The 25,184-nt window shown below is 40.6% G+C and overlaps 1 protein-coding gene across 2 annotated transcripts in view; it reads right to left on the bottom strand.

The window, feature by feature from the left end:
• The window catches only part of TMEM178B (transmembrane protein 178B), a 381,882-nt gene that overhangs the window by 106,951 nt on the left and 249,747 nt on the right, over positions 1-25,184 (bottom strand). The gene's annotated exons all lie outside the window — the stretch shown is intronic.

Below are 25,184 nucleotides of genomic sequence, written 5' to 3'. Positions count from 1 at the left end.
ACTCACAGGAGGAATAGAAGTATTACGCATCTCCTCGGGTGGATTATTAGGACGTGATAGTAACGCCTGTAGTGCTAGTGCCATCTGATCCATTCTATGATCCATGGCGTCAAACCTAGGATCAGGAGAACCAAGCTGACAGTTTGTACCTGCAGGATCCATTGGCCCTGTCGTAATGTCAGGATCGGGACAGGGATCCAACACGCAGAGTACAAAGAGTAGCAGATACGTATACCGGACCTTAGAATGGCCGGACTTAACGTAATACTACGTATAGAATGGTCAGGGACAAGCCGAGGTCGAGGGAACGAGAAGACAGGTAAGCGAGAGACAAGCCGGGTCAAGGATAACAGAGAAGACAGGTAAGTAATAACAAAGCCGGGTCAGAACCAAAAGACAAGAGAATACAAGAGCACTGTGTGACTAGGCTGGCTAGAACCACGACAGGGCAATGAGCAAATGCTGAGAGCTCCCTTAAATACCCTGGTTCTAGAGACTAATCACGCCTCCGCCGAGACCTGATTCGTGTCCGGGATTTGACTGACAGGTCGGGCTAGAATAGCGTCATGACGTCGACTATTGAGCGTCACGTTACAAAAAGGCATAGTTCTCTCGCGGCCGGCGTTTACATGCGCGAGGGGACCGCGAGGAACGGGAGAATCATGCCGTCTGGATGGAAAAACGTCTAAGTCTCTACCCGTCTCAGGGGTAGAGACTACAGGTACCCTGACACAGCCTAGGGAAGTGGGGGGTGAGGGGAAAGGCTGCAGGGAGACATTGGGACACTGAGACACTAAGGGACACTGGGAGACCTGGGGACACAAACACTTGGAGACACTGGGAGACCTGGGGACACTGAGAAACTAGGGGACCCTGTGAGACATAGAGACATTGAGAGACACATTGGGACACTGAGACACTAATGACACGGTGCCTCCATGTCTTCCAGTGTCCCCATGTCTCCCAATGTCCACATGTCTCCCAGCAAGTGTCCCTAGTGTCTCAGTTTCCCAATGTCTCTCAGTATCCGTAGTGTCCCCATGTCTCCCAGTGTCCCCAAATGTTTCAGTGTCCCCATGTCTCCCGGTGTTCCCAAGTGTCTGTGTCCCCATGCCTCCGAGCCAGTGTCCCTAGTGTCTCAGTGTCCCCATGTCTCCCAGTGTCCTAGTCTCCCAGTGTTTGTGTTCCCATGTTTCTCAGTGTCCCTAGTGTCTTAGTGTCCCCATGTCGCTGTGTCCCTAGTGTCTGTATGTCTCCCAGTGTCCCCATGTCTCACTGTGTCCCCATGTCTCTCAGTGTCCCTTAGTATTCTAGTGACACAGGACACACTGAGACATGGGGACACTGGGAGCAATGAGGACACAGACACTGGGTGACTAGTGGACTGAAGAAAGAAAATTGAAGATCTTCAATCAACAACTGTAGCGGTAAGTATGGCAACTTTTTATAGTTTTTTTTTAGAAGCTATGTTTCCCGTTACCAATATTTATTAGTGGGGGAGGTATTTTTATTGGGATGGGGGAGGGAGGATTGGCTAGGGGCATGGACCCTAGACCCAAGATATGGGTCTCTAAGCATTTAGAGACCCCTATCTACTTGGAGGTCTTTAAAATTAAACTCCCTGCAAAGGATTTTAGGTTTATTATAGAGCCAGTGGATTGGACTGGGTTCATTATAATGTTTGTTATAGTGCTTTATGTAGTTTATCATAGGGCCAGAGGACTTGGCACCCTTTGGTCCTATTTAATTTTAATGTCTTCCCTCCCTGCATGCACATAGAGTAAAGGAAGAGGGAAGACAGTGTGCCGGGTTTCCCCTAGTTTAAAGTGGGGTCTTTACCTTAATAATTTATTGGGGTGGAGAGAGCCAAGCAGCTCTCATGGTGCAAAAGGGAACCAATTGTCTCATTCTCTGCAATTAAACGCTCTGGTTAACAAGCTTCAATTTACTGTCAGTGCCACAAAGGAGAGCAGTACATCTTGCTGCTCTCTGCTGCAGCACTGAAAGGGTTAATTTGCATGTCACCACTCACCTAGTGAAATCATACTTGGCATAGCATTTAAACCAGAAAACATTTGCAAGCCACAAATAAATGGCTGTGCTCTAGGAATTCTGGTTACATAGTTACATAGCTGAAAAGAGACTTGCGTCCATCAAGTTCAGCCTTCCTTACATATGTTTTTGCTGTTGATCCAAAAGAAGGCAAAAAACCTAGTCTGAAGCGCTTCCAATTATGCAACAAACTAGGAAAAAAATTCCTTCTTGACCCCAAAATAGCAGTCACATGTCTCCTTGGATCAAGCAGCTATTACCCCACTAATTAGAAATTATATCCCTGTATGTTATGTTTTTGCAAGTATTTATCCAATTGCAGTTTAAACATCTGTATGGACAAAACCACCTCTTCAGGCAAAAAAATCCATATCCTTATTGATCTTACTGTAAAAAAACTTTCTTTGCCTTAGATTAAATCTCCTTTCTTCCAGCCTAAATGTGTGACCTCGTGTCCTATGTATAGCCCTGTTTATGAATAGGTTTCCAGATAAAGGTTTGTACTGGCCCCAAATATATTTGTATAATGTTATCATTTCCCCTCTCAGGTGCCGTTTTTCCAAACTAAAGAGATTTAAATGTTTTAACCTTTCTACGTAAGTAAAATGCTCCACTCCTTTTATCAATTTTGAAGCTCGTCTCTGCACTTTTTCTAGTGCCATGATATGATATCTTTCTTTGGAACAGGTGCCCAAAATTGCACAGCATATTCAAGGTGTGGTCTTACCAGCAATTTATAAAGAGGCAAAATTATATTTTCATCCCGATAATTTATGCCCCTATTACACATGACAAAACCTTACTGGCCTTAGCAACTGCAGATTGACATTGCATATTGCTGCCTAATTTGTTGTCTATAACAATTTCCAAATCCTTCTCGTATGTGGTTATCCCTAGTTCACTACCATTTAGGGTGAAAATTGCTTGTGCATTCTCCCCGAAGTGCATAACTTTGCATTTCTCTACATTAAATTGAATCTGCCATTTTAGTGCCCAGTCCCCCAATCTATCCAGTTCACCCTGTCGCAAAGCAATATCCTGCTCACATTTTATTACTTTACAAAGTTTTGTGTCATCTGCAAACACTGATACATGGCTTTCAATGCCTATTTCAAGATCATTTATAAATATGTTAAATAGAACCCTGACGGACACCACTTACCACTTTTGTCCAGCCTGAAAATTTACCATTAATGACAACTCGTTTTACTCTATCCTTAAGCCAATGTTCTACCCAAGAACAAGAATATTAATCTAGACCAATTTGTTTTAGTTTAACCCCTTAAGGACCAAACTTCTGTAATAAAAGGGAATCATGACATGTCACACATGCCATGTGTCCTTAAGGGGTTAAAGACTAACCTATTGTGAGGAACCGTATCTCTCTGGATGTCCTTGGTACTACTTGTTTGGTAGTGCTTGGAGGAAAGGATACATTTTACAGGAGAAGGGACGGATGCTGAGCGAAATAGGTCTGGGGCCAAACCTCCTGTATTCACTACAATAGGTGGTAGAGGTGGGATCTTGAATAGATGGGGAAGCATCCTTTACAATGAGCTTTACAATGATCTTGTGTGTCAGTGGGTTTGTCTGTAGTGAACTTGTGTGTGTCAGTGAACTTGTCTAGTGAGCTTGTGTGGATATATTAGTGAGCTTGTGTGGGTCAGAGAGATTCTGTGTCAGTTAGCTTGTCTATAGTCATCTTGTGTGTGTATACCATTGTGTTTGTCTGCAGACTACTTGTATGTCAGAGAGCTTGTCTGCAGTAATTGTGTGTACCAGTAAGCTTTTCTGTGTATGCCAGTGAGTTTGTATGATTTATACATGTGGAACTGCTTTATATACAATATATATATATATATATATGTCGATATACTGATGTCTGCATGAGTATGGATAAACAATACTATAACCTTAGCCACCAACCCCACAAAAATAGTTTTGGAATATGGACATAATGCTTTGCAAAAAATATCTGTGCTCTACAGGGCTTTGCAAGCTGCAACTGTATCCTTCATAGAACTGTTCAATGTATCCAGAGCACTCCATCTCTATAGCAGCAATGCCAGCTAAAATTCAGCCTTATACTTAGAGGTATAGGTTCCCAAACTGTGTGCCGCGGAATGTTTAGGGGTGCCGCGTAATGTTTCCCCGATGCTATGATTACAGCACCGGGAAACATTATTGATCAACAGGGACCCGGTCGAGTGCCGCGGTCCTTTAAGACCGCGACCAGGCCCCTGTAATGTCGGCCGGCTGGGAGGAAGTGACAGCCTGTCACTTCGCCCAGCATCCTGCAGAGAGACGGCGCGGGAAGGAGAGGAGCATGAAGAGCTCCAGACCCCTCACTCCCACTGCAGCAGCAGGACTCCAAGCCACCCTGGACACACAACCCCTTTCTGTGTCTCCTTCTTACCCCAGTCCCTTTCTGGGTCTCTTTCTTACCCCAGCCCCTTTCTGGGTCTCTTTCTTACCCCAGCCCCTTTATTTGTCTCCTTCTCCACAACAGTCCCTCTGTGTGGCTCTTTTTCCCGTCAGTCCGTTTTGTGTCTCCCTCTCCTCCAGATCCCTTTGTGTGTCTTTCCTTCCAAGCCACAGGCACACAGGCATCATTTTCAGGCACATAGTCATAGGCACACAATCAAAGTCATACAGGTACACTGTCATACAAACACAGACATAATCATACAGAGACATACAGACACAGAGACATACAGTCACACAGGCAGAGACATACAGACACAGTCACACAGAGACATACAGGCAGAGGCATACACACATACAGAGACATAACAGTCCCTCTGTGTGGCTCTTTTTCCCGTCAGTCCGTTTTGTGTCTCCCTCTCCTCCAGATCCCTTTGTGTGTCTTTCCTTCCAAGCCACAGGCACACAGGCATCATTTTCAGGCACATAGTCATAACAGGCACACAATCAAAGTCATACAGGTACACTGTCATACAAACACAGACATAATCATACATAGACATACAGACACAGAGACATACAGTCACACAGGCAGAGACATACAGTCACACAGGCAGAGACATACAGACACAGTCACACAGAGACATACAGGCAGAGGCATACACACATACAGAGACATACATGCATACAGAGGCATATCGTCATAGAGACACATATATACATGCAGGCATACAGAGACATACATACATACAGAGACATACATACATGCATACAGAGACATACATACATACACATACATGCATACAGAGACATACATAGATGCATACAGCGACATACATACATGCATACATACAGAGACATATATACATACAATGGCATACCATCATACAGACACATACATACAGGCATACAGAAACATACATACAGAGACATAAAGGCATACAGACAAATACATTCGTACAGAGACATACATACATATATACATGTATACATAGACATAAATACAGATAAATACATACATACATACATACATTCATACAAATATATACATACATACATACATTCATTCATACAAATACATACATACATGCAGTCATTCATACGGAGACATACATTCATTCATGGAGACATACATACATACATGCAGGGCCGTCTTTAATATGGATTGGACCCTGGGCAAACATTTGCTTGGGCACCCTGAACCCTGTCGTCCCCTCACTGGCATGCAATCATACCCCCCACCCCAACGCAGAGGCGGACGTAAAGTAGAGAGGGTGCATGAATTATTTTGGGGAAGAGGGGGCAAAAGGTAGATCCCCATCTGTCATGCAACTCCAACAATGCTTTGACAGCTGTGACGCTACCATTTTCCCATGCATGCAGGGTTGTATTTAGCACTGAGCAGTATTCGTGTGTTTGAGTGTAAGCATGTTTTGGTATGGAGTATGTTTGTGTGAATGTAGGGGTGTGTTTGTATGTGGAGATGGCATTTAAATACAAGTATGCATTTATGTGTAGTGTTGGTTTATGAATACACTGGTGTGTTTATATATAATTTTGTTGTTTAAAAAAAGAGGTGTGTTTATATGTAGTGTTGAAGTTTGAATGCAGGTGTGTATTTGCGTGTAGTGTTGAATGCTGAGATGTATGCACAAATACACATGCACTGTCACAAACACACACACACTGTGATACACATACACACGTAGAAACACTTGCAGATACACAGATATACACAATCATACAGATGCAGCTATACAGACATTTACACACACTGACACACACACATACAGACACAAAACCTGGCACACATGCAGACACACAGATGCACACACGCACACACACGCAGATACACTGACAACATACAGATACACAGACACACACAATGACAACATACAGACACACAGATACATAACCTGACAAATACATAACCTAAAATGCCTGGGAACCACTGGAAGAGAGGGAGTTGGCATACCGTGTGTAGATTATTTAAGATCTGAACAACATGTGATTTGTGTCCAGTATTGAGTAAAAGTGGAATTTCCTTTTTCCTAAAAACAGACAGTTGCAATATATGCAATCCCAGGTTCTGACTGTATGGCATCAATTGCTGTCAGGAGTCTGCATTCGAGTGCATTCGAGCAGGACTTCTTTGTCACTTCTTTCTGCTCACATTAATTGGTTTGTCATTTATTTGCTATTTTATAACTCCATGTAAAATGTAAAGCGATGAGGAACACATTGATGTTATATAAATGACGATAAAAGTAATGATCTCCTTGATTCTATAACATTTTTATCCTTAAGTAGTAATTACAGCAAAATGTACGTTTTAAAAATAATATCAGTCTATAGGGACAATGTTTTACATTCATTTATATCAAGGAAATTGCAGGTGACAGAGATGCCAAATTGCTGGTGATAGTGATGCTTTTATTTTGTGTATCACTAAAGCAATGTACCAAGTATTACCATGAAAGCACACTTATGCCCCGTTTCCACTGAGCGGTACGGTTCGGGTCGGTACGGTCTGGTACGCTATTTTGAGTGTTTGCATAATGAAAGCGGCCTATAGAACCGAACCAAACCGCACCATTGCTGAGCCCCCTTCAGATATAGGTCCATAGGAAATGGTATGGTATGGTTAGGGCGGAACTACTGGCTTCACACTATACAATCCATTGATTGGCGGACAGGAAAACGTCAATGCTCACGACAAATGACACGCTAGGCATTTGGTCTAAACCCCGCATGCCCCCTGGCGGTCCAACTTGCAGTGGAAACACTCACCTGAATAGGCTGGACCATTCTAACCTTTCTCAACCATACCGACCCGAACCATACCGCTCAGTGGAAACGAGGCAATAGTCTCAGGCCATGAAAGACCAGATATAGAGGAGATCTACCTTTGATAAAGCTAAAACCCATAGATCAAACAGAGTGTGAGGTTTTACAGCTTGCAAGAGAATGAACAAAGAGTCTGTTTAATTCCCCCGGTTCCAATTGTAATATACACCTAATTTGATAACTGCACAGCATAAGCAAGAAGTAAACGAAGAAACAAGAGCAGAATTGGAGACCCAACTCGCTTCCCTCAGGGAATCAGGGATTGTTTAACTATTTTAATTTGAAATTTTGCCCTGAGCCTTCTCAACAGAAATTGAATTTCTTATTTATCCCCTCCCTCTGCCCTGTCCTTGGGCAGAGCATGGCTCATTTTCTTTATTCATGCATTTTTTTTCCAGCTGATTCTGCATTACAAAATCCTACATGACTCCTCTTTTAGAACTTTTACTTGTCACCAAAATTAGTGTTATAGCAGACTGTTCGCAAAACAAAATTATTGGATTACAATATAATAAAACACAACACTAATATTTTATTAAATTTAAATTATTCTAAGTTTAATACGTATACCCACAAATAAAGGTTTTGTTTTCCATGGCTTTTTGTGATACTTTTCCACTAATAGTTCCTTCTGGAAGGATAGAATGGACAGTAATCTTTCTTTCATAAAATATTCACATTACATGCAATTTATGCATTGCAGCACGTAGAGAAAGTGAGCTCAGATCACTTCATCCCAGCACTTGTGAATGGGAATCCACACTGTAGTAGAGCAGCCCGCAGCTGCTGTTGCAGCTCCTGTCCTTGAGCTGTACCTGGCCAGCCTGGTCCACACTCCAGTGAAGCCACCCACACTGCTAGTTATACACAGAGCTGCAGAATAACTCTCCCCTCATACAAATAATACTTACAGCCCACACACAAACACACCCACAAACATACACACCACTAACAATCCACATACATGCACATAACCCCACATGCAGCCTCTCACATCCAATGTCCCAAACAGCCCCACACATTCACACACTACAAAACACACAATGTGACATATCCATCCATACACACACACAATTCCACAAGCAGCCCCCATACACAGCCCACATTCATAGGTGTCATACACTATACCACAAACTACTTATGAACATATACAATATAATAGCTCATATACGCACAAATCCAACGATACAAAGCAACTGCAGTATAAATAACACAAGCAGAATACGGCAACATACACACCTCAATTAAAAAAATATTGGACTGGCACGCTATGGGACATCACAATCTTATTTTGGCACAGTGCTGCTAAAAGGTTGCCTACTCCTGCTCTAGCCAATATAATTCTGAAATAGAACGACGACCTGTTATCTGATGTCATGAATAGACAACCATACCACATTAAGGTCTGTAGAAAGACGTATCATGAACATGGTTATCTGCAACTGCTTGTAAGGCAGAGTAATCAACTGAGTACTTTTAAGGATATGTGCAGGACATCTATACATTTCTGCAAAATCACCATAACTTTTTTTTTTGTTCTTGTGGATCATCATTGTGTCAATTCCTCAGTGATAAAATATGTGATTCAAATATTTATGATACTGAAGGGGATTGATCAAAAGCATAGGAAAATTAAAGTGACCGTTTTATTTGCTGTGATCATTGTTCTTTTTCACACCCTCCGTCCCTATTTCCCCCCCTGTACTCCTCAGTATCCTTTCCCTTTCCATTATCCAAAACTTATTTTAAGTCTAATAAAGTGTTAAAGTGTAGTTCTATTAAAAGTATCAATTACAAAAACGCTGACGTAGAAAATCAAACTCCATTCACACAACCATTCATACCTGTCCCAGCGTGCGGCGTGAGAGTGGAGGCGTTAGTTGGAAGGAGTCTCAGGCAAGTCTGTAACCAGTGCCCAGAGTCTCCATATGCCATTATATAATCCTAAATTCACAAGACTAACATATACAGCCTTCTCCATGAATCTCTGATAGTTGCAGTCCACTTCGGGATCACCTCAGATCTCCATTTTCTCGCCAAACAGACTTTGGTGGCCATTAATATATGCACAATTAGCATTTTTTATTTCTCCTTTCAATTTGGGGAAATCCAAATAGAACAAAAAGAGTTGGGGGTTCAGTTCAATATGGGAACTGTGTTAAACTTGTAAATTAATTTTCTAACTTGACCTTCAAAGGTAATAGGCAGGTACATTCCCCCCCCAGATTATCCGTATAGTTCCAGTTTCCCTCTCGCATCTCCAACAAAGATCATTAATGTTGGGTTGAAACTTACTTAACCTGTCTGGTGTCAGATACCATCTGTGTAAAATTTTGAGATCATTTTCAAACAACGACATACTATGAATAGTTTTTTTTTTTTTGTCAGATTTAAAGCGATAACCAAATCACAGGATACAAATTCTGTGCTCAGCTCCCTTTCCCATTTCATAATCCCAAGAAGCTTTGTACTTGTTTTGCTCATATACAATAATTCTCTAATCTTAGAAGACAAATTGGGGCCCTTATCTAGGTCATAGAGTTTAACCAGCTTATTACCTCTCCTAATTTCCCTATTTTTTTTAAAAAAAAGTTTTTTGGTTTAATGTAAGTAAGGTATTCTTTGCTGGAAATTCCATGATTTGTACATAGAGTAGTGAATGGCCTAAAAATCACTCCGTCAAACAAGTCTCCATTATATACAATGCACGCATTTACCCAACTCCTTATATTTATATTATCATGATATAGGAGCATCCAAGGAGATCCATTCTTTACTATTATGCTTCCCTCTTACAAGATGAGTACCATGATAAATTTCACCTAAGACTTTATTTTCTACATTAAGTTAAATTTAATAGCAATGTTATCTGCCCAAAGCAAGAGAAAAGGGTTCTTGTTGGATATAACCCTTCATAACCTAACCATAAACAATTTTCTAAGTTGTTAAATGTACATGTAATCAGATAGGATAGCATTATAGAGTAATAAATCAAATATACATTGGGGAGGGATGTTCTCCCATCTTTTAATTTGCAAGACAAATTTGAGGAGGAAATTCTGGGTCTATGCCTCCCCCACACAAAATTACCATCATTTTTCATGGTTTAATCCCATGCACTTTAATGGACCTGTTATCATCAACACATGTATGCAAAAGGTGATATTTTCATGTACTATTAAAAAACCTTCTTGTAATGTTTATGAAATGCCCCAATGTGTTTAGATGGAAAAAGGACAATATATTTTCTAAGGAGGAGAGTGAAGACTCCTTCACTGTTCTGTGAGGGTTTAAAAATCCCATGAGCCACAAATAACTCTAAAAAGATTATTTTAAGACAGTATTTGGCACCAACTGGTTCATATTCTCCTTTTCATTCCAAGTGTATGCTGGAGACTGTTATGTGCATATTTGCTGGTCATGCCCAACTGTATGTTCTTTGTGGGAGTGAATATTTGGTGTTGTTTACAAAATGACATTTTATAAAATTACTTATATCACATTCTCCTAACTAGACAATCAAATTGATTATATGCCTGTGCACTAAATGAGTTATCATTTGTAAATGAAACTCTCTAACCATCTTTTCTATGTCAACTGTTATTAACATGGTATATTGTAATAAAACAGTGGGAATGTACCTCTGTATACAAAATACTTTAAAATTGAGAGAACATGGACATACTCCAAGAAGATTATGGCATAGGTACTGAAAAACAAAGGGACCTCTTTAGAACACTTTGTATCAAGCCTTCCACACCCCTTCAAAAGTTCTGACGGAGACCAAGAGATGTATCATATTCACATGGTTATTTACTGAAAATGACCAAATTCTGCCTCTATAGGATTCAGAAGATTCACAAAGCAGCAATATTAAAGTTTGGATCCAATGCATCCAGCAGGATACACATTTGTAAATTATCGTTGACTTGCTTTTATGCAAGTGATTGATATTTTTAAGGACTATTTGCATAGTCTCACATCTCTTGAGACTTACATATCAAAATGCTCTGGTTGTTTGTGTTACTAGCCAACCAATCAGAGAACTCTTACCGATATTGCATATCCTGTGAAATTTTCTCACGTAATGTAATTGCTGACATAGCATGGGAAAGCCTTTTTAAGGGGTTTCACCGCTATGAGAGTTCAGTCTGTGTTGATTACTGGCGAAGATGGATTCATTTTAGTGCATCGTAATTTTTGTTTTGCCTTTTTTCGGCACCTTATTTCTATAGTGACGCTGGAATTTAGGGATTTTAATTTGGCCTTTTTTTTTTTACAAGTAAACCTTGCACTGCTGAGGGTTTTTAACTATTTGCCTAGTGGTTGCTAGTAATGCCAGCAGGCAAATAGTTTGGATTTTTTAAAATCTGATGAAGCATTCGGTACTGATTTCTGCACTCTGGCAGCAATCGATCCAACAGAACTGTGGATCTAATTCAGTCATGCTTGGGACTTGAGTTGCAAAATTCAGACATTGCTGAATATGTTTTGCCTTATTCGGTATGGGGCCATACTGACTTTAGTGACTAGACCTGTATATGTTTGAAGAACTACAAGAAGTAGTATCCTTGCTTGTATTTGTATCTGAATTCCCGAAATGCTATCTTGATGTTTTTAATTTTTGTTACATTGCATACTAATATGTATAAAAAAATGTAATCTAACTCCTAATAAAATCTATGCATACAAACCCACCGGATCTCCATAAGGCTGCATTGTGTGGAACATAATAGTGTAAGGTCAATTAGTTGTAAAAACTCTATGGCCCCAAAGAGACAGGAGTTCATGAGTAGAAATTATAAACCACAATGTGCAACGTGCAGGCGATGGAGCTGGACTCATTTATCATATAGGTGTGGTGGACGGGTTGGTGAAGTAATAAGGATGGTGACTTGAATGCAGGTGTGAAACATACTGTGCTTGCCTTAGCAAGTTTCATTTTAGGAAAGCAATGTATAGGAAAGGACATTAAATGATATGGAGCTTTAATACTTAGTATTTAACAAAGAGTTAATAAAAAAATAAAAAAATGAGTTGAGATCTGGGGTTGAAAGAAAATATAACACAGTAACTAAGAATAGTGAGTGCTAGATCAATAGTAAGCAAGTTTAATGTTGAAAACAACTTAAATACCCCCACATTACAAAGAACAATGCATTTACAAATAGAAAAATATGACTCTGGATTTCTTCTTTAAAAAATTTTTTTGCAATGAATAATGAAATGATACATTAAAATTTATATTAAACCAAAAAAGCTAATACAAAATAGTTTATTCATAGCAGGTAAAAAAAAAATATACATTAATAAATACAATATAAATCATGTCTTTGTTGAATTAAAAATATAAATACAGTCCAGTAGTACAAAAAACCTCCTTTGTAACAATTTATTCTAAGGGTATAAGCGGTGTGCATGAAAATTACCCTACTTTGCTTTCGTGAAGGACATGATTTCCCCTGAGTTTTATCACCAGTTGTATTGTGCTGTAGAAATACTTGCAGAGGTAATAGAAACAACCAATCAGAAAGAAGAGTGGAGGTGTATGCTGGGAATTAATATTGGACATTGAAAATTGCTAAAAAGAACACATGGACAGGTTTTTATATCCACAATGAACGCTAGCCTAATTGTTATAAAGGGATTAATATATACATTATAATTCTGCCCATTCTGTGTTATACTTTAATGAGAGACAGTTTAGAAACTTTTTATAGACATCAAAAGATGGCAGCTTGCAATTTCCTGCAGGTCTGTGTATTCATACTGGGAAAGATTTCTTCATTTTGCCGCCCCAATTTGTTACAGCAGCTGGCAAGGATTTTGAGAACATCTGGCTAAAAGGTCTAATTATTCATCATGTCTATATATGAAGGCCAAATGAAAAAAATTAAGAAAATAACATTTTGAATGACATGAATGCACGCTATTGTTCAAATATAAGATTCATGTTTTGCCCTAGTAATTCAAATATATAGATTGTAATCACCCTATATATTCTATATGTCGTCTATATGAATGCTATATGTCGTATTGCTCAGAAATGCTTTAGACTTGAGAAAGGGAGGTTCTCCCTAAAGCGTGTCATTAAAAAATTCTTAGTCCAATAAAAAAGGTATTACAATATACAAAGTGTATCTCTCTCTCTCTCTCTCTCTCTCTCTCTCTCTCTCTCTCTCTCTATATATATATATATATATATATATATATATATAACATATATAGGTTCTCTTTGTATTAAAATATATTTTATTGACTTAATGTCTCCCTTTCTAGAAGACTATGTTCTGTGTAGCATGGGATTCAAAATCCAACAGCCCTATAGACCCTACATGCATTGTGGTGATCAATTAGTGTGAGATCTAAAACAAAACAGGTGGTATTTTAGGTGCTGTCAATACTGGAAAACTCCAACAGCTTGGAGTATCCTATACTACATTGAAACCATATTTACAGTCCTTAGGGGGACTTGCAGGGCCTGGGCATATAGCGGCTGAAGCTGCACCGGGGCCAGCACACTGATAGGGCCCATCAGGTGGTACAAGCATTTAGGACCACCTGATGGGCAATATATATTCAGGGGCCCGGTCAGCGCTGTGGCCATGTAATAGCGCGACCAGGCACTTTAAAAATGCCAGCTGTACTGCAAGTACTGCTGGGAGAAAATGGATGGCCAGTCATTCCGCGCGGGGTGGAGGAAGTGAAGAGGAAGAGCCTGCCGGCTCCCATCAGCCCCAGCCACCCACCTGCAACGAAAAGGTAAGAAACAGAAGGGTGGCTGAAAAATTAGATGCATGTGTGTGTGTCTTTATGTATGTCAGTATGTATGTATGTGTGTCAGTATGTATGTATATTTGTATGTATGCTTATGTCTGTCAGTATGTATGTATGTATGTCATTAAATATGTCAGTATGTCTGTGTCACGGGAGATGGGACTCCTCGTACGTGTTCCCTTAATTATAATTTGTATCGTCTAATGTTTCCCTCCATTCAAATGTAATTGTTCCCTTCTGTTCGTTTACCAAACAGATTCTGTGGGGTCCCCTTGTTCTTAAATCATGTTTAGGCTTGATTGGAAGATTGTGCTTGTCCCATTCTAAACATGATAACAATTAGGCTTAAGTATTAATCTGTGGATAGGTATTTATGTCTCTTTTGGATATGATATTGGAACACAAGGATTGTTCATATCAAAGGACTCCTTATCTAAGAGGAAATCAAGACATATGGCAGATGAGAGAGTTGGTTTGTGCTGGGACCAGACTTCCAGGCCACTTATGTGTGACTTCTCACACCTTACAAAGTACTAGCTCTGCTGGGGTCCCAGCTTCAAAGAGGACTTTGGGTTGTAAGCTCTGACATCCCATACAATCAAATTAACCCCTTTTGACAAATTGACAATACCACCTCTACCATACAGCCAGTTCATATATGCATGAACATAACTTTCGTTTTACCGAACTGATCTGAGCTTTTTGGATATGTTGTGCGCTCAGATTGGGGCTATTCGGGAATATCATTTTTGTGGGGTTTTGATGCTGTTGTTATGTATTTTTGTGATATGTAAAAATTGTATGTCACTTTTCCTATTTTAGAGATAATTGGATTAGCTTAATTGGAGCTCAATTATCTCTCAAACACAATGGTTTGAAAGAAACCCCTGTGATTTTGTATTAGAAACCCCATGCTAGGGGCACTGCATAAAAAGCCGAATGTGGCCTAATCAAGTTCAGATTGCTGCTTTTACCCAATACGACTGGTTGCATCCATTATATTGGGGAAACTCTACACAAAGGAAATACTTTCACTATATTCAGCACATCTGGAATTAGGACTAGTGGAGGATTGAAGGAATAATAGCAGTAGACTCACAAACCCGCGACAGTCTGTCAGTATGCATGTCTGTCAGTATGTATGCATGTCTGTCAGTATGTATGCATGTCTGTATGTATGTATGCATGTCTGTATGTATGTCTGTATGTCAGTATGTCTGTATGTCAGTATGTCTGTATGTCAGTATGTCTGTATGTCTGTCAGTCTGTATGTCTGTCAGTCAGTATGTCTGTATGAATGTCAGAATGTCAGTATGTATGTATGTGTGTGTGTATATGTATTTATGTCAGTATGTATGTGTGTATGTCCTTATGCATGTGTGTGTATGTATGTGTGTGTCAGTATTTGTGTATCTTTGTGTGTGTGTGTGTGTGTATCTGTGTCCTTTTGTATCAGTGCGTGTGTTTGTGTCTGTGTGTGTATTTCTGTGGGTGGTATTTGGAGGCCCTGGGACCTTGCTTTTACTTAGAAAAGTATAGAAATCTATACAAAATAACAAATCTGCAAAATGCAACAATCTGCAAAATAACAGGGACAGGCTGAGGCCTAGGAATACAAAATAACAGCAAAAGGAATACGCAGAGCCAAGGTCAAAGATTCTAGAGGTCAAAGTAGTCAAATACAAAGCCAAGTTAAAACCAAGCCAAGCCAAGTAAAACCAAGCCAAGTAAACACACACTAGAAGACAAAAGAAACTCTCAGGATATAAAGACTATGACAGGACAAATAGGAGTGGTTAGAGTTAGGGATGCACCGAAATTGTCGGCCGAAAATGGGCCTATCCCATTTTGGCCGAAAAAGGGCCAAATCAGCCAAAAATGAACACCCATGATTGGCGTACTAACTGGGGAGGGGGGGGGGGGGGGGTCATTCAGCCGTGGCTGAGCATCACAACATATTCATGTGAAGGAGGAGTAGGGCGAAGCCACGCAATGCTGCGTTGTGTGGACACACTCCGCCCGGTCTGTCTTCACACTCACAGTGCTTCACTATGAGCCTCAGACACTGGATGTGGAGGGTGCCTCGGCGGCAGTGCCTCAATAGCAGGGAGCAGCAAGCAGGCAATCCATCATAAAAACACACAATTGGGTCAGCGCTTAGTAACAGAGAAAAATAGACAACAAGGTTGCAACCCTAAGAAGGTGACTGTTCTTTATTTAACATTTTGCTCCAGAATAGCAGAATTTTTACCTTGTTAAATCACCAATTTATTTTTCCTAAGAGATATAAATGTGGACTGTATTATTCAAACCTCAGTAATGCTGTTGCATATTGATTAGTTAAATCAGCTCTACCAATTTTACATACAGCAATAAGTAAACTGTTATCTGCCCAAATGAGTGATAGAATATACTGTATAAAACAGCTAAAGACTGGTTAGTAGTTACAGATCTTTAGAAAGTCACAAGGATAATATATGAATTGGCAATGGCACAGCTGTCTGTTTAGGATTTGCTTCAGAATCAACTTGAAGACTGCAGTTTTAGCAAAACACCAACAAAGAGAAGGGAAAACAGGACAATTATACTTGAATGAAATCAAATCAAATCTGGGCATTACAATATCCATTAGCTTATTTAAGAAATATTTTTAATATACCGTATATACTCGAGTATAAGCCGACCCGAATATAAGCCGAGGCCCCTAATTTTTCCCCAAAAAACTGGGAAAACTTATTGACTCGAGTATAAGACTAGGGTGGGAAATGCAGCAGCTACTGGTAAATTTCTAAATAAAAATAGATCCTAAAAAAAATATATTAATTGAATATTTATTTACAGTGTGTGTATAATGAATGCAGTGTGTGCGTATGAGTGCAGCGTGTGTGTGTATGAGTGCAGCGTGTGTGTATGAGTGCAGTGTGTGTATGAGTGCAGCGTGTGTGTGTATGAGTGCAGCATGTGTGTGTATGAGTGCAGCGTGTGTATGAGTGCAGCGTGTGTATGAGTGCAGTGTGTGTATGAGTGCAGTGTGTGTGTGTATGAATGCAGTGTGTGTGTGTATGAGTGCAGTGTGTGTATGAGTGCAGTGTGTGTAGGAATGCAGTGTATGAATGCAGTGTGTGCAGGGCCGGTGCAAGGATATTTGCCCCCCCCCCCCATATGTCCTGACCTCCCCTCCTCCTCCCTCAGTGGTCCTTATCTCCCCACCCCCGTGTTCCTTCACCCCCCTCCCCCAGTGGTCCTGACTCACCCCTCCCCTAGTGGTCCTTACCCTCCCCTCCCCTAGTGGTCCTTACTTCCCCCTCCCCTCCCCTAGTGGTCCTTACTTCCCCCTCCCCTCCCCTAGTGGTCCTTATCCCCCCCTCCCTCCCATAGTGGTCCTTATCCCCCCTTCCCTCCCATAGTGGTCCTTATCCCCCCCTCCCTCCCATAGTGGTCCTTATCCCCCTCCCTCCCATAGTGGTCCTTATCCCCCTCCCTCCCATAGTGGTCCTTATCCCCCCCCTCCCTCCCTCCCATAGTGGTCCTTATCCCCCCTCCCTCCCATAGTGTTCCTTTTCTCCCCCCCCTCCCTCCCATAGTGGTCCTTATCCCACCCCCTCCCTCCGATAGTGGTCCTTATCCCCCCCTCCCTTCCATAGTGGTCCTTATCCCCCCCTCCCTTCCATAGTGGTCCTTATCCCCCCCCCCTCCCTCCCATAGTGGTCCTTATCCCCCCCTCCCTCCCATAGTGGTCCTTATCCCCCCCCTCCCATAGTGGTCCTTATACCCCCCTCCCTCCCATAGCGGTCCTTATACCCCCCTCCCTCCCATAGCGGTCCTTATCCCCCCTCCCTTCCATAGTGGTCCTTATCCCCCCCCCTCCCTCCCATAGTGGTCCTTATCCCCCCCCTCCCTCCCATAGTGGTCCTTATCCCCCCCTCCCTCCCATAACGGTCCTTATACCCCCCTCCCTCCCATAGTGGTCCTTATACCCCCCCCCCTCCCACAGTGGTCCTTATACCCCCTTTTTGATTATTATTATTTTTTATTATTATTATTATTATTATTTTTTATTATTATTTCTTATTTTATTTATATTTTTATTTATTTTTCGTCCCCCCTCCCTGCTTGATACATGGCAGGGAGGGGGGCTCTCCTTCCCTGGTGGTCCAGTGGCAGTTCAGTGGGGGGGAGAGGGGGGCTGGCAGAGCTGTAACTTACCTGTCCTGCAGCTCCTGTCAGCTCCCTTCTCCTCCGCGCCGTCCGTGCAGCTCCTTCTATCAGCTCACACTGTAAGTCTCGCGAGAGCCGCCGCTCTCGCGAGATTTACAGTGGGAGCTGACCGAGGTGCTGACCGGACGGCGCAGAGGAGGAGAGAGCTGACAGGAGCTGCAGAACAGGTAAGTTACAGCTCTGCCAGCCCCCCTCTCCCTCAGTCTGTATTATGGCAATGCAAATTGCCATAATACAGACCTTGACTCGAGTATAAGCCGAGTTGGGGTTTTTCAGCCCAAAAAATGGGCTGAAAAACTCGGCTTATACTCGAGTATATACGGTAATAAATATTTCTATTTCTGGCCTTAATTTAAAATTATTAGATATGTTTTCCAAATTATTTAATATTTTTGGGACCACTTTAAAATTATTTAATATTATTTTATATGGTGTTGTGGAGAGAGGCACTGAGGCTAGTGCTGTTGTGGAGAGAGGCACTGAGGCTAGTGGTGTTGTGCAGAGAGGCTTGAAGACAATGGTGAGGCCTAATATAAAGCAGTTGTTGTTGGGGGATTCCATCATAAGAGGTGTGGAGATGGACAATGGTGGTCTTGTGAGGTGTCTTCCTGGAGCTACTGCTCACAGAGACAGGAGACGTATCTGTAATATTGTTAAGCAAACAAAGCAGGAAGGGGAATTGGATGTACTTGTCCATTTAGGGACAAATGACTTGGCTTGCAATGAGGTTTCAGAGGTTAAGGAAGTTTTTAGTGTTTTTGCCAATGATATACAGCAGGTTGCTTCCACACTGTCATTCTCTGAAGTTCTGCCTGTGCATAACACTCAGAATGACAGGCGGATGCGTATTAGGGACTTTAACCTGTGGCTTGGTGAATGGTGTCGGGAGCAAGGATTTGGCTTTATTGCTCATGGTAGCTCTGTTTGGAATGGAAATAAACTGTACAAAAAGATGGTTTGCATCTTTCTCAAAAGGGAACAAATGTTCTCAGTGAGCAGTTCAGAGGTTTTGCTAGGACGTATTTAAACTAGGAGGGGGGGGGGGGCAAAAGGGTGATAAAACATCAATCCAATTGTCCCCCAAAACAAGGACAGAAGGTGCCTGTAGCAAGTGTGTTAAAAAATGATAAGCTTAGAGTCATGTCTACAAATGCTCGCAGTTTAGGGAATAAGATCCATGAACTTGTGGCAATAATGGCAACTGATAGTGTAGATTTAGTCGCTGTTACTGAGACATGGTATAATGAAAAAAATAACTGGGACATAGCAATACCAGGGTACTCTTTATATAGAAAAGACAGGGAAGGCAAGAAAGGGGGAGGGGTGGCCCTGTATGTCAAGGATAGCATAAAATCTAGCTTAATAAAGGTTAGTGAGACGAACATAGAGTCCATTTGGGTTACGTTAGAATTTGGTAATCACACAGTAATTCGTGTAGGTGTGATTTATAGGCCCCCAGGACAAATTGAAGAGTTAGATAATCTACTAGTTGAAGAAATAGCTAAAATGACAATGAAGGGGGAAGTTATCATCATGGGTGACTTTAATCTTCCTGATGTGAATTGGAAAACAAAAATAGCTACTTGTGCCAGAAGCACACATATTCTAAACACCCTACTGGGATTGTCTCTAAAACAAGTCGTTGAGGAGCCAACTCGTAAAGAGGCCATAATAGATTTAGTGTTAACAAATGGAGATTTGGTATCAGATATTACTGTAGGTGAAAGTTTAGGATCCAGTGATCATCAGTCAGTGTGGTTTAATATAAGAATAGTGACTGAGTCACACCACACAAAAAAAAAAAGTTTTAGACTTTAGAAAAACAGACTTTTCTAAAATAAGAATATGTGTAAAGGAGTCATTATCAGACTGGAGCAACTTAAATGGAGTCCAAAAGAAATGGGATTATTTAAAAGCTGCACTACTGAAGGCAACAGAAAATTGCATTAGGCGTGTCAGTAAAAGTAAAAAATTCAAGAAACCACTGTGGTACTCCGCAGATGTGGCCAAAATAGTAAAAAACTAAAAGTTAGCATTAAGTAATTATAAAAAAACCCAGAGTGAGGAAGACAGAATGACCTATAAGATTAGGCAGAAAGGGGCTAAGCAAGTTATAAGAGCTTCAAAATCACACACAGAAGAGAAAATAGCACAGTCAGTAAAAAAGGGGGACAAAACTTTTTTTTAGATACATAAATGAGAAAAGAAAAGTAAAACAAGGATTAGTTAGATTAAAAACAAAAGAAGGAAGGTATGTAGATGAGGATAAAGGTCTAGCTGACTGCCTCAATGAATATTTTGGTTCGGTATTTACAGCTGAAAATGAAGGAAAGGGACCTCCGTTAAAAAAAAAGGATAAATTAGTCATTTATTACACGTGAGTTTACAGAGGAAGAGGTTCTATTTCAACTGTCAAAAGTAAAGACAAATAAGTCAATGGGACCTGATGGAATACACCCAAAGCTATTAAAAGAGCTTAGTGGTGTACTAGCAAAACCATTAACAGATTTATTTAACCAATCATTGTTAACAGGAGTAGTCCCAGAAGATTGGAAGTTAGTGAATGTTGTGCCCATTCACAAGAAAGGTAATAGGGAGGAGTCGGGCAACTATAGGCCAGTAAGCCTTACTTCAGTAGTGGGGAAAGTGATGGAAACCATGCTAAAGGATAGGATTGTTGAACATCTAAAAACACATGGATTTCAAGATCAGAGACAACATGGGTTTACTTCAGGGAGATCATGCCAAACTAATCTTATTGATTTTTTTGATTGGGTAACTAAAATTATAAATCAGGGTGGTGCAGTAGACATTGCTTACCTAGATTTCAGTAAGGCTTTTGACACTGTTGCACATAGAAGGCTTATCAATAAACTGCAATCCTTGAGTTTGGATTCCAATATTGTTGAATGGGTAAGGCAGTGGCTGAGTGACAGGCAACAGAGGGTTGTAGTCAATGGAGTATATTCAAAACTTGGGCTTGTCACCAGTGGGGTACCTCAGGGATCTGTACTTGGACCCATTCTCTTTAATATTTTTATTAGTGATATTGCAGAAGGTCTTGATGGTAAGGTGTGTCTTTTTGCGGATGATACTAAGATATGTAACAGGGTTGATGTTCCAGGAGGGATAAGCCAAATGGCAAATGATTTAGGTAAACTAGAAAAATGGTCAGAGTTGTGGCAACTGACATTTAATGTGGATAAGTGCAAGATAATGCATCTTGGACGTAAAAACCCAAGGGCAGAGTACAGAATATTTGATAGAGTCCTAACCTCAACATCTGAGGAAAGGGATTTAGGGGTGATTATTTCTGAGGACTTAAAGGTAGGCAGACAATGTAATAGAACAGCAGGAAATGCTTGGTTGTATAGGGAGAGGTATTAGCAATAGAAAGAGGGAAGTGCTCATGCCATTGTACAGAACACTGGTGAGACCTCACTTGGAGTACTGTACACAGTACTGGAGACCATATCTTCAGAAGGATATTGATACCTTAGAGAGAGTTCAAAGAAGGGCTACTAAACTGGTTCATGGATTGCAGGATAAAACTTACCAGGAAAGGTTAAAGGATCTTAACATGTATAGCTTGGTGGAAAGACGAGACAGGGGGGATATGATAGAAACATTTAAATACATAAAGGGAATCAGCACAGTAAAGGAGGAGACTATATTTAAAAGAAGAAAAACTACCACAACAAGAGGACATAGTCTTAAATTATAGGGACAAAGGTTTAAAAATAATATCAGGAAGTATTACTTTACTGAGAGGGTAGTGGATGCATGGAATAGCCTTCCAGCTGTAGTGGTAGAGGTTAACACAGTAAAAGGAGTTTAAGCATGCGTGGGATAGGCATAAGGCTATCCTAACTATAAGATAATGCCAGGGACTAATGAAAGTATTTAGAAAACTGGGCAGACTAGATGGGCCGAATGGTTCTTATCTGCCGTCACATTCTATGTTTCTATGTTTCTATGAAAAATATTTAAATTTTGTAGTTTTCTTTGATATACTATATGGACAAAAGTATTTAGACACACCTCTTAATTATTGAATTCGTATGTTTTAATCAGACAAAAAAATCAAACACCTCGCCATGCAGTTTGAACAAACATTTTTTTTAAAAAAAATGGGTAATTCTGAAGATGTTTGGGAATTTAAGTGTAACATTGTAATAGGATGCCACCTTTGCAATAAGTCACTTTGTAAAATTTCATCCCTGCTAGTTCCATGGTCCAGTGTAAGTGCTATTTTTGCAAAGTGGAAGTGTTTAGGAAAAGCAGCAAATCAGCAACAAAGCAAAAGACCATGCAAAGTCACAGAGCTAGGTCATCGAGTGTTGAGGCTCATGGTGCGTAAAAGGAACCAATGAGCTGCTGAATCTATAGCTGATGAGTTCCAAACTTTCACTGACATTAATATCAGCACAAAACTTGTGCAGCGGGAGCTTAATGGAATGCAAGCCTCATATCACCAAGTACAATGCCAAGCATTGGTTCGAGTGTGAAAAGCATGCTCCCACTGGATTGGAGTAGTGGAAACATGTTTTTTGCAGTGGCGACTCACGATTCTCTGTTTGGCAGTCTGATGGGTGGGTCTGTGTTTGGTGGATGCCAGGAGAACGTTACCTGCCCTCACTGTGCCAACTCTAGAGTTTGGTGGAGATGGAACAATGGTATAATGGTATAGGGTGGTTTTTCAGGAGTTGGGTTAGGCTCCTTACTTGCAGTGAAGGGAAATCTCAATGCTACAGAATACCAAGCCATTTTGGACAATGCTATGCTTCCAACTTTGTGGGAACAGTTTGGGGAAGACCCTTATCTATTCCAGCATGAATGCGCCCCAGTGCACAAAGCAAGGTCCATAAATACATAGTTGGATGGGTTTGGTGTGGAAGAACTTGACAGGACTGCACAGTGCCCTGACCCTATCGAACACCTTTGGGATGAACTGGAATGGAGATTGTGATCCAGACCTTCTTGTCCAATATCAGTGCCAGACCTCACAAATGCTCAACTGGATAATTGGACAAAAATTTTCTCAGAAAAAAAGAAGAGTGGAAGATGTTGTAGCTGCAAAGGGGGGACACACTACACATTAATGTTTATGTACTTAGAATACAATGTCATAAAAGTTCTTGATGGTGTAATGGTCAGGAGTCACAATAGGTTTGTGCATATAGTGTATATTGATATTTGTTCTTATATAATATGATATATTTTTTTGTATTTAATGTTTAGTATATTTTGGATAAACTTTAAAAATTAATTATTTAACGATTTGGAACGCCTATTGAACAATATTATATTACATACATATACATTATATTCAATATTAGCACACAGCATATCAGAAATACAAAAAAAATCCCCTTAACAGGCTGGATCCTTTTTTGTTTTGAAAGGAATGTCAGCTACAGAGACAGTTATATATTTACAGTTTTCGCCAGTGTGGAAAATGCTTTAAAATATATTAACATGTGCTATGTATTGTATGGAAAAGGATAAATGCAATACATTTTTTTTGTTTTTTAAATTAAAATGCTAGTGTTAATTCACTATCTTCCCTTTATCACTCACTTAGAGTCACAAGATGGCTGTTTAAAACTGCAAAATATACCTGAGTGCTTCAATCAAGATTCATCTAAATAATTATTATTCCTATCTGCTTTGTATAGCTTTGTTGCTGCCTCATAGTATTGCAATTAGTCCAAAACGTAGAATATATTATTCCTCTGTCAAAACTTACTGCCTGTCTCTTCTTCATATCAATATATACAAGCTCTCCTGCTCCAACCTGTACATATGTGTCTTTTTCCAATTTTAACCACTGTAAGCAGTGGCGTACTAAGGGGGGGGGGGGCGATGCCTGGGTCACACTGTGTCGGGTCCTGGGTCACTGACTGAGGACCCGACACCAGGAGGGGGCCCGGCGGCTTGCTCGATATGCTGCTGGATGCGATGCACCTCCTGCGCCCATCGTAGACACCGGTCTGCAGCTCCGCAGTGTGCAGAGCTGCAGACCACGTGTCTAGCGAGATCTGATCAATCAGAGCGTTGCTGCGGTTTACCACGGCAATGCTCTGACTGGGTCTCGCAAGATTCATTGTCTGCAAGGTCCCCCCCACTCCAAAAAAAATTACCCCCTACCATTTGACGTCTTCTTTTTTTAAAATCTTAATTGTTCAGCCCCAAAAAAGGCAAAATAAAAAGCCATCATACCCGTCGAATTTAAAATAAAATAAAAAAACCCGAGCGCAAAAAAAAAATCCAGACGAAAAAGAAAAAACCCAAAGCTAAACAAATTATTTCATCTTCACCCATGGAGGGCTCCGCGCAGACTGAGCTCTGCAGGGCGGGGGAAGGCTTATAAAGGGTGGGGGGCCGGGGGGGAGGACAGTAGGTCTCCCCCCACTCATTATTTTTATTCCCCTATATAACAATGTTTGGTATTTAGTGAATATTCCCCTGTATAACAATGTTTGGCATTTAGTGAATTTCCCCTATATATTCCCCTGTATAACAATGTTTGGTATTTAGTGAATATTCCCCTGTATAACAATGTTTGGTATTTAGTGAATAATCCCCTGTACAACAATGTTTGGTATTTAGTGAATATTCCCCTGTACAACAATGTTTGGTATTTAGTGAATATTCCCCTATATAACAATGTTTGGCATTTAGTGAATATTCCCCTGTATAACAATGTTTGGCATTTCATGAATATTCCCCTGTATAACAATGTTTGGTATTTAGTGAATATTCTCCTGTATAACAATGTTTAGTATTTAGTGAATATTCTCCTGTATAACAATGTTTGGCATTTAGTGAATATTCCCCTGTATAACAATGTTTGGCATTTAGTG

Source organism: Pelobates fuscus, chromosome 3, assembly GCF_036172605.1.
Source record: "Pelobates fuscus isolate aPelFus1 chromosome 3, aPelFus1.pri, whole genome shotgun sequence".
Taxonomy (NCBI): domain Eukaryota; kingdom Metazoa; phylum Chordata; class Amphibia; order Anura; family Pelobatidae; genus Pelobates; species Pelobates fuscus.
The sequence above is the reverse complement of the archived record's forward strand: the minus strand, read 5'-3'. Positions and strand labels throughout refer to the sequence as shown.